The sequence below is a fragment of the Balaenoptera physalus genome, assembly GCF_965194825.1.
Source record: "Balaenoptera physalus genome assembly, chromosome: 17".
NCBI classification, from domain to species: domain Eukaryota; kingdom Metazoa; phylum Chordata; class Mammalia; order Artiodactyla; family Balaenopteridae; genus Balaenoptera; species Balaenoptera physalus.
The window spans coordinates 33360368-33376219 of record NC_138895.1 but is presented as its reverse complement, the minus strand read 5'-3'; the positions used below and the strand labels follow the sequence as shown (position 1 = coordinate 33376219).

The window sequence follows — 15852 nt, the reverse complement described above, 5'->3', positions numbered from 1 at the left end:
TGTAATTCTGTTGATGTCAGTCTTCTCCCTTTTTTTGTGATGAGTTTGGCTAATGGTTCATCAATTTTGTTTACCTTCTCAAAGAACCAGCTTTTAGTTTTATTGATCTTTGCTATACTTTCCTTCATTTCATTTTCATTTTTTTCTGATCTGATTTTTGTGATTTCTTTCCCTCTGTTAGCTCCGGGTTTTTTTGGTTGTTCTTTCTCTACTTGCTTTAGGTGTAAGGTTAGGTTGTTTATTTGAGATTTTTCTTGTTGCTTGAGGTAGGGTTTTATTGCTGTAAACTTCCCTCTTAGAACTGCTTTTACTGCATCCCATAGGTTTTGGGTCATCATATTTTCATTGTCATTTGTTTCTAGGTTTTGTTTTATTTCCACTTTGATTTCTTCAGTGATCTCTTGATTATTTAGTAGTGTATTGTTTAGCCTCCATGTCTTTGTATTTTTTACAGTTTTTTTTCCTATAATTGATCAGTGTCTAAGTGTTGTGGACAGAAAATATACTTGATATGATTTCAGTTTTCTTAAATTTACTGAGGCTTAATTTGTGACCCAAGGTATGATCTATCCTGGAGAATGTTCCATGAGCACTTGAGAAGAATGTGTATTCTGCTGTTTATGGATGGAATGTCCAATAAATATCAATTTAGCCCATCTGGTCTAATGTGTCATTTACAGCTTGTCTTTCCTTGTTTATCTTCATTTTGGATGATCTGTCCATTGGTGAAAGTGGGGTGTTAAAGTCCCCTACTATTATTGTGTTACTGTTGATTTCCCCTTTTATGGCTGTTAGTATTTGCCTTATGTATTGAGGTGCTCCTATGTTGGGTGCATAAATATTTAAAATTGTTATATCTTCTTCTTATATTGATCCCTTGATCATTATGTAGTGTCCTTCTTTGTCTCTTATAATAGTCTTTATTTTAAAGTCTATTTTGTCTGATATGAGAATTGCTACTCCAGCTTTCTTTTGATTTCCATGTGCATAGAATACCTTTTTCCATCCCCTCACTCTCAGTCTGTATGTGTCCCTAGGTCTGAAGTTGGTCTCTTGTAGACAGCATATATACAGGTCTTGTTGTATCCATTCAGCCAGTCTATGTCTTTTGGTTGGAGCATTTAACCCATTTATGTTTAAAGTAATTATTGATATGTACGCTCCTATTACCATTTTCTTAACTGTTTTGTGTTTGTTTTTGTAGGTCTTTTCCTTCTCTTATGTTTCTTGCCTAGAGAAGTTCCTTTAGCATTTCTTGTAAAGCTGGTTTGGTGATGCTGAATTCTCTTAGCTTTTGCTTGTCTGTAAAGTTTTTAATTTCTCTGTCAAATCTGTATGAGATCCTTGCTGGGTAGAGTAATCTTCGATGTAGGTTTTTCCTTTTCATCACTTTACATATGTCCTGCCAATCCCTTCTGGCTTGCAGAGTTTCTGCTGAAAAATCAGCTGTTTCCTTATGGCGTTCTGTTGTATGTTATTTGTTGCTTTTCCCTTTTTACTTTTAATTTTTTTCTTTATATTTAATTTTTTATAGTTTGGTTAATATGTGTCTTCTTGTTTCTCCATGGATTTATCCTGTGTTGGACTCTTTGCACTTCCTAGACTTGGGTGGCCATTTCCTTTCCCATGTTAAGGAAGTTGTCAACTATAATGTGTTCAAATATTTTCTCAGACTCTTTTTCTCTTCTTCTTCTGGGACCCCTATAATTCGAATGTTGCTGTGTTTAATGTTGTCCCAGAGATCTGAGACTGTTCTCCATTCTTTTCATTCTTTTTTTCTATATTCTGCTCTGTAGCAGTTATTTCCACTATTTCATCTTCCAGGTCACTTATTCGTTCTTCTGCCTCAGTTATTCTGCTATTGATTCCTTCTAGAGAATTTTTAATTTCATTTATTGTGTTGTTCATTGTTGTTTGTTTGATCTTTAGTTCTTCTAAGTCCTTGTTAAACGTTTGTTTTATTTTCTGCATTCTATTTCCAAGATTTTGGATCATCTTTATTATCATTTCTCTGAATTCTTTTTCTGGTAACCTGCCTATTTCCTCTTCATTTGTTTGGTCTGGTTAGTTTTAACATTGTTCCTTCATCTGCTGCATATTTCTCTGCCTTCCCATTTTGTTTAACTTACTGTGTTCGGTTTGTCCTTTTTGCAGGCTGCAGGTTCATAGTTCCCATTATTTTTGGTGTCTGTCCCTAGTTGGTGAGGTTAGTTCAGTGGCTTGTGTAGGCTTCCTGGTGGAGGGGACTGGTGCCTTTTTTCTGGTGTATGGGCCTGGATCTTGTCTTTCTGGTGGGCAGGGCTGCTTATAGTGGTGTGTTTTGGGGTGTCTGTGAACTTAATATGATTTTAGGCAGCCTCTCTGCCAATTGGTGGGGTTGTGCTCCTATCTTGCTAGTTGTTTGGCATGGGGCATCCAGCACTGGTGGTTGCTGGCCACTGGGTGGAGCTGGGTCTTAGTGTTGAGCCCAAAATCTCTGGAAGAGCTCTTGCCGATTGACATTACCTGGGGCTGCGAGGTCTTTGGTGGTCCAATGTCTGGGTTTCGGCTCTCCCACGTGTGAGGCTCTGGCCTGACACCCTGCCAGGGTACCAAGACTCTGCCAGTCATACAGCTCAGACAAAAAGGAAGGAAAAAAAAAGGAATAAAAAATAATATTGGTAAAATAAAAAATAATGATAAAATAAGATAGAAGAAAAGAGCAACCAAACCAATAAACAAATCCACCCATGATAACAAGCACTGAAAACTAAAGTAAGATAAGCATAAAAATCAGAAACAAATCAATCACAGAAAGTAAACCCCCATATCTACAGTTGCTCCTAAAGTCCACCACCTCAATTTTCGGATTATTTGTTGTTTATTCTGGTATTCCACAGATGCAGCGTTCATCAAGTTAATTGTGGGGATTTAATCCGCTGCTCCTGAGGCTGCATGGAGAAATTTCCCTTTCTCTTCTTTGTTTTTCACAGCTCCTGTGGTTCAGCTTTGGTTTTGGCTCTGCCTCTGCGGGTAGGTCACCCTCAAGCATGTGTTCCCTGCCCAGAGAGGAGGGGGTTAAAGCAGCAGCTGATCAGAGCTCTCTTGCTCACTCAGGTTGGGGAGAGGGAGGAGTATGGTAGTCATAATTGGAATGTGGTGGTGTCAGAGGCTGGTGTGAAATTGCAACAGCCTGAGGTCCACCGTGTGTTCTCCTGGAGAAGTTATCTCTGGATCTGGGGACCCTAGCAGTGGCATGCTACACAGGCTCCCAGGGATGGGGGGTGTGAGTAGTGACCTGTGCTCGCACACAGGACTCTTGGTGGCAGTGGCAACAGTATAAGTTTTTCATGCCCATCTCTGGGATCAAGCTGATAGCCACAGCTCACACCCATCTGGAGCTTGCTTAGGCAGTGCTCTGACTTCTGTGGGCACACGGGGAAGGAATCCCCTCTCCTCACACACCCCAAAACAATGGTCTCTTGCCTCTTCAGCAGGTGCAGACTTTTTCCCTGACTCCCTCCCGGCTAGTTGTGGTGCACTAGTCCCCTTCAGGCTGTCTTCATGCAGCCAATGCCAGTCCTCTCCCTGGGATCTGATTTCCGAAGCCTGAGCCTCAGCTCCCAGCCCCCACCTCCCCTGGTGGGTGAGCAGACAAGTGTCTCAGGCTGGTGAGTACTTGTTGGCACCGATCCTCTGTGTGGGAATCTCTCTGCTTTGCCCTCTACACCCCTGTTGCTGTGCTCTCCTCTGTGGTTCTGAGGCTTCCCAACCAACCAACACCCCCCTCCCTACCAGTGAAGGGGCTCCCTAGTGTGTGGAAACTTTTCCTCCTTCACCGCTCCCTCCCAGAAGTGTGGTTACCATCCCTATTCTTTTGTGTCTGTTTTTTCTTTTTTCTTTTGCCCTACCCAGGTACGTGGGGATTTTCTTGCCTTTGGGGAAGTCTGATGCCTTCTGCCAGCATTCAGTAGGTGTTTTGTCGGAGTTGTTCCACATGTAGATGTATTTTTGATGTGTTTATGGGGAGGAAGGTGATCTCCACGTCTTACTCCTCTGCCATCTTGAAGGTCCTAGCAGTTTGATATTTAAATAAAGACTTAAAAAGAACACTTCTGCTTCTGGCTGTGAGTAAAAAGGACTGGATTTACTCACCCACGTTAAATAACTAGAAAACTGGACCAAACAATGTTTTCCAGGCATTTGATAACAGGCACTGGGAATCCTGAGAGAAGGAAAACAAACTTGATGGAGTTTCGTGGTCTAGCTGAGCAGAGGAAATTAGGATAGGAGTCCAGGGAGGCTAAGGTGGCTAGAATATTTGGGACAGACAAGGAAGACAGGGAGAGGGAGAGGGAGAGTGAGAGTGGGAGCAAGAGAGAGAGAGAGAGAGGGAAAAAGAGGGAAAGAGATTGATTGATTGATTGATTGATTGATTCAGTGATTAGCAGAGGTTCCTTGAGCCTTTTGTCTGAATATTGATATCTGCATATGAGAGAGGAAACCACCCCAGGCAGGGCACAGAATCATTGGAAAGCAATAAGCCAAATAATTCCTGAAACTCACATGAGACAGCAATGAGTTTTTTTTCCCCAGTCAGAGAGGAAAGACCTTGCATTATTTGAAGTATTGGATAGAATCCTCAGAAAGGTACCTTAATAGTGAGGTTAGTAGTGAAGCAAAATTAGTCCTAGACTAAAGGATGCTCTGGGTTTTCCAAACAAAGTGAAAAAATAAGCCTCAAAAATGTTAGACTGATTCTAAGTACAATAACCTAACAGTGTGAGAGAAGACAGCCCAACACTATGAAAAGAAACACACCAAAACCCACCACCCAATTGTGCAAGGTTTAAATGTTCAATATCTAATAAAAAAAATAACAGGAGTTCAAAAGAAGAAGAAACATAACCCATAATCAGAAAAAAATGTAAACAATAGAAACAGAACCAGAAATGACAGAAATGATGTAATAACTAAAATTGGCTATTATATTGTTAAATATGCTTCATGTTAATAAAAAGGTAGAGGGGAACATGACTATGATGAAGAGTGAAATAGATAATATAAAAAAGACCCAAATCAAATTTCAAGAGATGAAAAAGACAATTTCCAAAATAAAGAATAAACTGGATGTGATCAACATATGATCAGACATTGCAGAAGAAAATGACAGAACTATAAAAACTATCAAAAATGAAGTACAGAGAGAAAAAATACTGAAAGAAAAGTGAACAGAGCATTAATGACCTGAAGTACAATGCCAGGAGATCCTTCATACTTACATTTGAAGTCCTAGAAACAAGGTGGGAAGAGAGCAGAAAATAGTTAAAGGATAATGGCCAAATATTTGTACAAATCTGATGAAAACTATGAACTCACAGATCCATCAACAAATCCCAAGAAGGAAAAACGTAAAGAAAACTATACCAAGACATATTATAATCAAATTTTAGAAAAGCAGTGATAAAGAGAAAATGCCATAGTAAAGAAGACGCATTCTCATCAGAAACTTTTTGACAGAAATTATGCAAAACAGAAGACAGTCCTCCGTGTTGAAAGAAAAGCAAACTGTCAGTATAGAATTCCATATCCAGTTTTTTTATTTGTCAAAAATGAAGGTGAAATAAACACTTTTTCTGAAAAACAAAAGCAGATATAATTCAGTGTCATCAGAGAAGTTATTCAGGCAGAAGGAAAATGATATCAGATGAAAATTTGGACACCACTGAGGAATAGAAATTGTCAGAAATGGTAAGTATATGGTAAATATAAAATAATTAATTTTCTTAGTTTTTAAGTCTCTTTGAAAGATAATTGACTGCTTAAAACAAAATAGAAAGAATATATTATTGGGTTTATAACACATGTGGAAGTAAAGCATAAGGTAAAACTAGTGCAAAGGATAGGAGGGTGAAATAGAAGTATAGTGGTGAAGATTTCTTATACTGTATGTGAAATGATTTATCATCTGAAGGTAGACCATTGTATTAGTTATCTATTGTTGAATAAGAACTTACCCCAAAATTTAGTTTAAAAAAACACTAAACACTTATTATCTCATATGGTTTATGTGCTTCAGGTGGGGCTTAGCTAGGTGGCTCTGGCTCAGGGCCTCTCATGAAGTTGCAGTCAAGATGTTGAAAGGGGTTGTTGTCATCTGAACACTTAATTGGAGCTAGAGAATTTGTTTCTGAGATGGCTCACTCACATGACTGGAAAATTGGTTCTGGGTCTTGGCCAGTTCTTCTCTGTGTGAAGTCTTCATAGGGCTACTGAATGTCCTCAGAGCATGGAAGCTGGCTTTCCTCAGAGTGAGTGATGTAACAAAGAACAAGTTGGAAGCTGTGCCATATTTTCAACCTACCCTAGGAAGTCACACACTGTCAGTTTTACATGTCCTATTGTTTGCACAGGTCAGTCCTAATCAATGTGGGAGTAAACTATATTAGGGCTTGAGCACTAGAATACAGAGATCATTGGGGAGCATCCTGGAAGCTGGTTAACACAATTGTGGTAAGTTAAAGTAACATATTATAAACCCAAGAACACCACCAAAAAATTCCTTAAGCAAAATGTCAGCTAATCTAATCCAGTCATATATAAAAAAGGATAATACATCTTGACCAATTAGAGTTTATATCAGGAATTCAAGGTTGGTTTAACATTCAAAAATAAATAAATACAATTCACCAATTAACAGTAAAGAAGACAAAACTTAAAATTATCTCAATAGATGTAGTAAAAGCATTTTCACAAAATTCAACATCCATTCATAATGAAAACTCTGCAAAATATAAATATAAGAGAACTTCCTCAATCTGATGAAGGGCATTTACAAGAAAAACCTTATGGCTAATATTATACTGAATACTTTCCTCTTAATATTGGGAATAAGGCAAGGATATCCATTCTCACCACTTCTTTTCTGTTTTTTTGTGGTTCCTAGCTAGTGCAATGTGACAAGAAGAAACAAAAGACATAGAGATTAGAAAGGAAACAGTTTTTATTTGCAGATGACATGATCCTCTACATTAAAAAACAAAAACAACTAATGAATTTACAAAGAAACTACTGGAAAGAACAGTGAAGCCTCTGGAACTAATACATATATTTAGCAAGGTTTCAGGATACAAGATATTAAAAAATTAATTGTATTTCAATATATTCACAACCTACAATTGGGATTTGAATTTAATTTAATAAGACTTTTTAAGTGGTGTTAAAATTTTTAATAGTATTCAAATATGAAATATATAGGATAAATTTCATAAAATATGTGTAGGGTTTATACACTGAAAAATACAAAATTTACTTAAAGAAATTAAAGAAAACCCCAATAAAGGGAAACGTATACCACGTTCACAGATTGAAAGACTAATTATTGGTAAAATATCAGGGCTCCCCAAATTGATTTACAGATTCAATGTAATCTCGATCAAAATTGAAACAGATTTTTTTTTCTCTTTTTTCTTTTTTTGGTAATAATTGACAAGTTGAGTCAAGAATCTATGTTCAAATCAAAAGTCCTAAAATAGCCAAAACAATTTTTGAAAAAGAACAAAACTGAATAACTTATTATTATCTGATTTCTAGTCTTACTTTAAAGCTGCAGTACTCAAAGCATGGTATTGGTATAAGGAGCGACATATAGAATTATATAAATGGTTCATGTTGGATAGTGACATGAACCGTGAATCTTACCACCTAACCTATAAAAATTTCACTTTAAAAGAACTGTAGACCTAAATGTAAGATCTAAAACTATAAAATTTATAGAAGAAACTATAGGCAAATATCTTTGTAATCTTGGTTGAGGCAAATACTTCTTAGGACACAAAATGTATGAACTATATGTAAAAAAAGATGGTAGAAAAAGAATTAATCAAAATTAAAAATGTTTCTCTTCAAAATAAGCTGTTAAGAAAATGAAAAGCTAGATACAGATGGGAAAAATATTGGCAAAACATATATTTACTGAAGAACTTATATACATAATATAAAAAGAACTCAATACTTAATAAGAAGATATACATCTAATAACAAAAATGGGAGAAAGATTTGTAGACACATCACCAAATAACTTATATGAATATGAAATAAGCATATGAAAGATGCTCACCATCATTAGTTAGTGGGGCAATGAAAATGAAAAGCACAATGAAATGTCCACATGCGAATATTCACAGTAGAATCCAACTGATCCTCAACTGGGAATTGATGAACAAATTGTTGTATATCCATGCATGGAATTCTACAAAGCAATAAAAAGGAAAGAACTACTGATAGGAGCAATAATGTGGATGAGTTTCAAAAGATATGCTAAGTAAAAGAAGCCATTCTTAAAATATTACATAATGCATGATTCTATTGATGTGAAGTTCTAAAAAAGACAAAACCATAATGACAGAAAGCAGATTGGTGGTTGCCAGAGTCTGAGGGCAGGGGAAAGGGATTGACTGCAGGGGGGCAGGAGAGAACTTTTTGGAAATGGAACTTTATGGAAATGTTCCATATCTTGATTTTGCTTACCTGACTGTATTCATTTACCCAAGCTCAAACTGTATACTTCAAATTAATGAATTTTATTGAAAGTAAATTTTACTTCAATACAGCTAATTAAAAAAGTTCAGAGGAGAAGTTTGGGGTAGAGATATAAATTTGTGACTCATGAGCATGTAAATGGTATTTAAAGCTATGAAATTAGATGATATATGTGAAGTATAAAAATTAAGCATTGAGGCACTCCCAATGTTTAGAAATCAGGGAGATGAACAGGAAGTAGCAAACGTGACTCAGAAGGAGTAACCTAGTGATGAAAACCAACTATGCATGGTGTCCTGGAAGCCAAATGATAAAGGTATTTCAAGAAGATGTGAATGATAATCTGTGTCACATGCCATTGATGCATAAAAGATTATGGGGAAAGAATATTTACTAGTGAATTTGGCAGTCAAATATGAAGAGAATTCATATTTTCCCTTGACAAGAGCAGTTTGGCTCAGCTGCTTGAAGTTGATTCAAATGAGAATGGGTGCAGATAAATTAGAGACATTGAATACAGACAACTCCAAATTAGTTTTGTTGTAAAGGGAAGGCATGTAATGAAGTGTAGGCTGGAGGGGTACTAGGTAGTGAAGGGAGTTTATTATTTTTATTATTTAAGATGTTAGCAATATTAGTATGTTTTTATGTTTATAGGAAAGATTCAACAGAGAGAGAAACATTTATGATATAGGAGAAAGAGGGAATATTTGCTGGAGCAGTGTCCTTGAGCATGAAAAAGTTGATGAGATCTAGTAGATAAGTTGAAGCATTGGCTTTGGATAGGAGTATGGACAGTGAACCTGTATTAACAGGAGAAGAATTTAGAGTGTGTGGGCACATAAATAATGAGGTGGGTAGATGTGGTAGGAGCTTGTGGGAATTCAAAACAATTTATTTCTATTTTCTGAGAGATATAGGAAGAATGATTATCAGCTGAAAATGAAGATAAAGCAGAAGTTGGAGAGTTGAAGTGAGAATAGAAGATATGAAACAGTCATAGATGGTGGGACTGTGAACAAACTGGGAAATACAGTTTTTTTTGTTTTGTTTTGCTTTGTTTTTTTTAAGGTAGACCAATGAAATTTAATGTAATAGTATGAAAAGTTCATTGATAATACGTAGATTCAGATTATTGTTGAATTTTGGTATAATATCAAAGAATAATGTCTACAGTTATCTGAAAAAGCTATTAAACTATTCCTCCCTTTTCCAACTACTTATCTGAGTGAGGCGAGATTTCATTCATAAATATACTTCAACCAAAAAAACATATCACAACAGATTGAATGCAGAAGCAGAGATGAGAATACAGCTGTTTTCTGTTAAGCCAGATATTAAAGAGACTTGATTTGCAAAAAAAAATGTAAAACTCTTCCCATTAAATATATATTTTGTTTGTCTTGGATAATATAGTTATTTTTCACTGAAAATGTCATTTTTGTAATATGTTTTGTTATTATTTTTATTTTTGTTATTCTTAATGGAATAAGCAAATGTTTTAAAAATTACTCAGCTTTAATTCTAATATAGTAAATATTGATGGGTATAACCACATAAACAAAAGGCATTTGGGGTTCTTGATAACTTTTTTAGGAGTGTAAAGGGAGCCTAAAGATCAAAAAGTTTAAAAATGGCTAACCCTGGAGATATTAAAGAAAACGTTCTTTTTTTTTTTTTTCACACACACACTGTATTTTATTTTTACAAGAGATAAATAGACTGACACCAAGCATTGTACATGGATGACCACAACAAAAGCAACAATGATTGCAATTACCAAACATGAAATACACTCATACTATGTCATAATATTGACATTCAGTCCAGTAATCCTCCACTGTAACAGCTCCTTTACTTTGCAGTGAAAATTGATTTGTATATTCTTTGCCTCTGAGTCCTTGTGGGATTTTTTTTTTAATTCAGACAGAAAGTCACAAAAATTATACTCATCCACATCAGTTCACTCAGTCCCATGTAATTAATTTTTTTTTTCATCTTGATCTTTTGTTAGCACTTTTATGAGATCATCAGTTTTTCATTAGAGTTCTGAAAATGCTTATTCATTCAGTTCAGGAGTACAGTCAGTTACCAGAAACCTGTACTTGTCAGAGTCTTTTCCATGAATTTCTTGAAGATGAAACCCTTTTATAGGAACATATTTGCAAAATCATCAGAGTACACCCAGAACTGTCTGTAAATGACAAAAGACTTAAAAATGACCACGGTTAAAGATTTGATGAAAGTTCATAATAATGCAGTTGACAAGAAAATTACTTATTTCTGAGATATACATTTTATAGTAATAACTAGGATTATTACTTATAACATTATACCAGAACATATAAGATTTTTAGAAATTTCATGTAATGTCTGAAACATTTATATTAACATATTTCCATACAAATAACCCAATGAAAGTTTAGTATTAGTTGTTTTGTTTGTTTTTTTATACCGCAGGTTCTTATTAGGCATCAATTTTATACACATCAGTGTATACAAGTCAATCCCAATCGCCCTATTCAGCACACCACTATCCCCACCCCACCGCAGTTTTCCCCCCTTGGTGTCCATATGTCCATTCTCTACATCTGTGTCTCAACTTCTGCCCTGAAAACTGGCTCATCTGTACCATTTTTCTAGGTTCCACATACATGCATTAATACACGATATTTGTTTTTCTCTTTCTGACTTACTTCACTCTGTATGACAGTCTCTAGATCCATACACGTCTCAACAAATGACTCAATTTCATTCCTTTTTATGGCTGAGTAATATTCCATTGTATATATGTACCACAACTTCTTTATCCATTCGTCTCTTGATGGGCATTTAGGTTGCTTCCATGACCTGACTATTGTAAATAGTGCTGCAATGAACATTTGGGTGCATGTATCTTTTTGAATTACGGTTTTCTCTGGGTATATGCCCAGTAGTGGGATTGCTGGGTCATATGGTAATTCTATTTTTAGTTTTTTAAGGAACCTCCATATTGTTCTCCATAGTGGCTGTATCAATTTACATTCCCACCAACAGTGCAAGCGTGTTCCCTTTTCTCCACACCCTCTCCAGCATTTGTTGTTTGTAGATTTTCTGATGATGCCCATTCTAACAGGAGTGAGGTGATACCTCATTGTAGTTTTGATTTGCATTTCTCTAATAATTAGTGATGTTGAGCATCTTTTCATGTGCTTCGTGGCCGTCTGTATGTCTTCTTTGGAGAAATGTCTATTTAGGTCTTCTGCCCATTTTTGGATTGGGGTGTTTGTTTCTTTAATATTGAGCTGAATGAGCTGTTTATATATTTTGGAGATTAATCCTTTGTCGGTTGATTCATTTGCAAATATTTTCTCCCATTCTGAGGGTTGTCTTTTCGTCTTCTTTATGGTTTCCTCTGCTGTGCAAAAGCTTTGAAGTTTCATTAGGTCCCACTTGTTTATTTTTGTTTTTATTTCCATTACTCTAGGAGGTGGATCAAAAAAGATCTTGCTGTGATTTATGGCAAACAGTGTTCTGCCTATGTTTTCCTCTAAGAGTTTTATAGTGTCCAGTCTTATATTTAGGTCTCTAATCCATTTTGAGTTTATTTTTGTGTATGGTGTTAGGGAGTATTCTAATTTCATTCTTTTACATGTAGCTGTCCAGTTTTCCCAGCACCACTTATTGAAGAGACTGTCTTTTCTCCTTTGTATATCTTTGCCTCCTTTGTCATAGATTAGTTGACCATAGGTGCGTGGGTTAATCTCTGGGCTTTCTATCTTGTTCCATTGATCTATGTTTCTGTTTTTGTGCCAGTACCATATTGTCTTGATTACTGTAGCTTTGTAGTATAGTCTGAAGTCAGGGAGTCTGATTCCTCCAGCTCCGTTTTTTTCCCTCAAGACTGCTTTGGTCATTCGGGGTCTTTTGTGTCTCCATACAAATTTTAAGATGATTTGTTCTAGCTCTGTAAAAAATGCCATTGGTAATTTGATAGGGATTGCATTGAATCTGTAGATTGCTTTGGGTAGTATAGTCATTTTCACAATGTTGATCCTTCCAATCCAAGAACATGGTATATCTCTCCATCTGTTGGTATCATCTTTAATTTCTTTCATCAGTGTCTTATAGATTTCTGCATACAGGTCTTTTGTCTCCCTAGGTAGGTTTATTCCTAGGTATTTTATTTTTTTTGTTGCAATGGTAAATGGGAGTGTTTCCATAGTTTCTCTTTCAGATTTTTCATCATTAGTGTATAGGAATGCAAGAGATTTCTGTGCATTAATTTTGTATCCTGCAACTTTACCATATTCATTAATTAGCTCTAGCAGTTTTCTGGTGGCAGTTTTAGGATTCTCTATGTATAATATCATGTCATTTGCAAACAGTGATAGTTTTACTACTTCTTTTCCAATTTGTATTCCTTTTATTTCTTTTTCTTCTCTGATTGCCGTGGCTAGGACTTCCAGAACTATGTTGAATAATAGTGGTGAGAGTGGACATCCTTGTCTTGTTCCTGATCTTAGAGGAAATGCTTTCAGTTTTTCACCGTTGAGAATGATGTTTGCTGTGGGTTTGTCATATATGGCCTTTATTATGTCGAGATAGGTTCCATCTATGCCCACTTTCTGGAGAGTTTTTATCATAAATGGGTGTTGAATTTTGTCAAAAGCTTTTTCTGCATCTATTGAGATGATCATATGGTTTTTATTCTTCAATTTGTTAATATGGTGTGTCATATTGATTGATTTGCATATATTGAAGAATCCTTGCATCCCTGGGATAAATCCCACTTGATCGTGGTATATGATCCTTTTAATGTGTTGTTGGATTCTGTTTGCTAGTATTTTGTTGAGGATTTTTGCATCTATATTCATCAGTGATATTGGTCTGTAATTTTCTTTTTTTGTAGTGTCTTTGTCTGGTTTTGGTATCAGGGTGATGGTGGCCTCATAGAAAGAGTTTGGGAGTGTTCCTCCCTCTGCAATATTTTGGAAGAGTTTGAGAAGGAGAGGTGTTAGCTCTTCTCTAATTTTTGATAGAATTCACCTATGAAGCCATCTGCTCCTGGACTTTTGTTTTTTGGAAGATTTTTAATCACAGTTTCAATTTCAGTGCTTGTGATTGGTCTGTTCATATTTTCTGTTTCTTCCTGGTTCAGTCTTGGAAGGTTATACCTTTCTAAGAATTTGTCCATTTCTTCCAGGTTGTCCATTTTATTGGCATAAAGTTGCTTTTAGTAGTCTCTTAGGATGCTTTGTATTTCTGCGGTGTCTGTTGTAACATCTCCTTTTTCATTTGTAATTTTATTGATTTGAGTCCTCTCCCTCTTTTTCTTGATGAATTTAGCTAATGGCTTATCAATTTTGTTTATCTTCTCAAAGAACAAGCTTTTAGTTTTATTGATATTTGCTATTGTTTTCTTTGTTTCTATTTCATATATTTTCGCTCTGATCTTTATGATTTCTTTCCTTCTGCTAACTTTGGGTTTCGTTTGTTCTTCTTTCTCTAGTTTCTTTAGTTGTAAGGTTAGATTGATTACTTGAGATTTTTCTTGTTTCTTTATGTAGGCTTGTATAGCTATAAACTTCCTCTTAGAACTGCTTTTGCTGCATCCCATAGGTTTTGGGTCGTCGTGTTTTCATTGTCATTTGTTTCTAGGTATTTTTTGATTTCCTCTTTGATTTCTTCAGTGATCTCTTGGTTATTTAATAACATATTGTTTAGCCTCCATATGTTTGTGTTTTTTACGTTTTTTTCCCTGTAATTCATTTCTAATCTCATAGCGTTGTGGTCAGAAAAGATGCTTGATATGATTTCAATTTTCTTAAATTTACTGAGGCTTGATTTGTGACCCAAGATGTGATCTATGCTGGAGAATGTTCCGTGCGCACTTGAGAAGAATGTGTAATCTGCTGTTTTTGGATGGAATGTCCTATAAATATCAATTAAATCTATCTGGTCTATTGTGTCATTTAAAGCTTCTGTTTCCTTATTTATTTTCATTTTGGATGATCTGTCCATTGGTGTAAGTGAGGTGTTAAAGTCCCCCACTATTATTGTGTTACTGTCAACTTCCTCTTTTATAGCTGTTAGCAGTTGCCTTATGTATTGAGGTGCTCCTATGTTGGGTGCATATATATTTATAATTGTTATATCTTCTTCTTGGATTGATTCCTTGATCATTATGTAGTGTCCTTCCTTGTCTCTTGTAACATTCTTTATTTTAAAGTCTATTTTATCTGATATGAGTATAGCTACTCCAGCTTTCTTTTGATTTCCATTTGCATGGAATATCTTTTTCCATCCCCCCACTTTCAGTCTGTATGTGTCCTTAGGTCTAAAGTGGGTGTCTTGTAGACAGCATATTTATGGGTCCTGTTTTTGTATCCATTCAGCAAGCCTGTGTCTTTTGGTTGGAGCATTTAATCCATTCACGTTAAGGTAATTATCGATATGTGTGTTCCTATGACCATTTTCTTAATTGTTTTGAGTTTGTTTTTGTAGGTCCTTTTCTTCACTTGTGTTACCCATTTAGAGAAGTTCCTTTAGCATTTGTTGTAGAGCTGGTTTGGTGGTGCTGAATTCTCTTAGCTTATGCTTGTCTGTAAAGCTTTTGATTTCTCCATCAAATCTAAATGAGATCCTTGCCGGGTAGAGTAATCTTGGTTGTAGGTTCTTCCCTTTCATCACTTTAAGTATATCATGCCACTCCCTTCTGGTTTGTAGAGTTTCTGCTGAGAAATCAGCTGTTAACCTTATGGGAGTTCCCTTGTATATTATTTGTCGTTTTTCCCTTGCTGCTTTCAATAATTTTTCTTTGTCTTTAATTTTTGCCACTTTGATTACTATGTGTCTCCACGTATTTCTCCTTGGGTTTATCCTGTGTGGGACTCTCTGCGCTTCCTGGACTTGGGTGGCTATTTCCTTTCCCTTGTTAGGGAAGTTTTCGACTATAATCTCTTCAAATATTTTTTCTGGTCCTTTCTCTCTCTCTTCTCCTTCTGGGACCCCTATAATGCGAATGTTGTTGCATTTAATGTTGTCCCAGAGGTCTCTTAGGCTGTCTTCATTTCTTTTCATTCTTTTTTCTTTAGTCTGTTCTGCAGCAGTGAAGTCCACCATTCTGTCTTCCAGGTGACTTATCTGTTCTTCTGCCTCAGTTATTCTGCTATTGCTTCCTTCTAGTGTAGTTTTCATTTCAGTTATTGTATTAATCATCTCTGTTTGCTCTTTAATTCTTCTAGGTCTTTGTTAATCATTTCTTGCATCTTCTCAATCTTTGCCTCCATTCTTATTCTGAGGTCCTGGATCATCTTCACTATCATTATTCTGAATTCTTTTTCTGGAAGG

The 15852-nt window shown here is 35.8% G+C and overlaps 3 long non-coding RNA genes across 5 annotated transcripts in view; 1 reads left to right on the top strand and 2 right to left on the bottom strand.

Annotated features, from left to right (window-relative positions):
* The window catches only part of LOC309647088, an 846185-nt gene that overhangs the window by 149279 nt on the left and 681054 nt on the right, over positions 1–15852 (bottom strand). The window lies entirely within an intron of this gene.
* The window catches only part of LOC309647078, a 190391-nt gene that overhangs the window by 39217 nt on the left and 135322 nt on the right, over positions 1–15852 (top strand). The window contains exons 4-5 of one of the 3 annotated variants that reach the window (XR_014255771.1): positions 2973–3012; positions 3895–3945. The exons of 1 other annotated variant lie outside the window; for it this stretch is intronic. This is a non-coding gene — a long non-coding RNA (uncharacterized lncRNA). Of the gene's footprint in view, positions 1–2972; positions 3013–3473; positions 3489–3894; positions 3946–15852 lie in introns of those variants that run through there. One more of the 3 variants, XR_014255772.1, reaches the window with a different exon arrangement.
* On the bottom strand, positions 10357–14975 carry LOC309647092. The gene is made up of 2 exons (XR_014255787.1): positions 14088–14975; positions 10357–12856 (listed from the first exon to the last, which is right to left on the bottom strand). It is a non-coding gene; the product is annotated as an uncharacterized lncRNA (long non-coding RNA).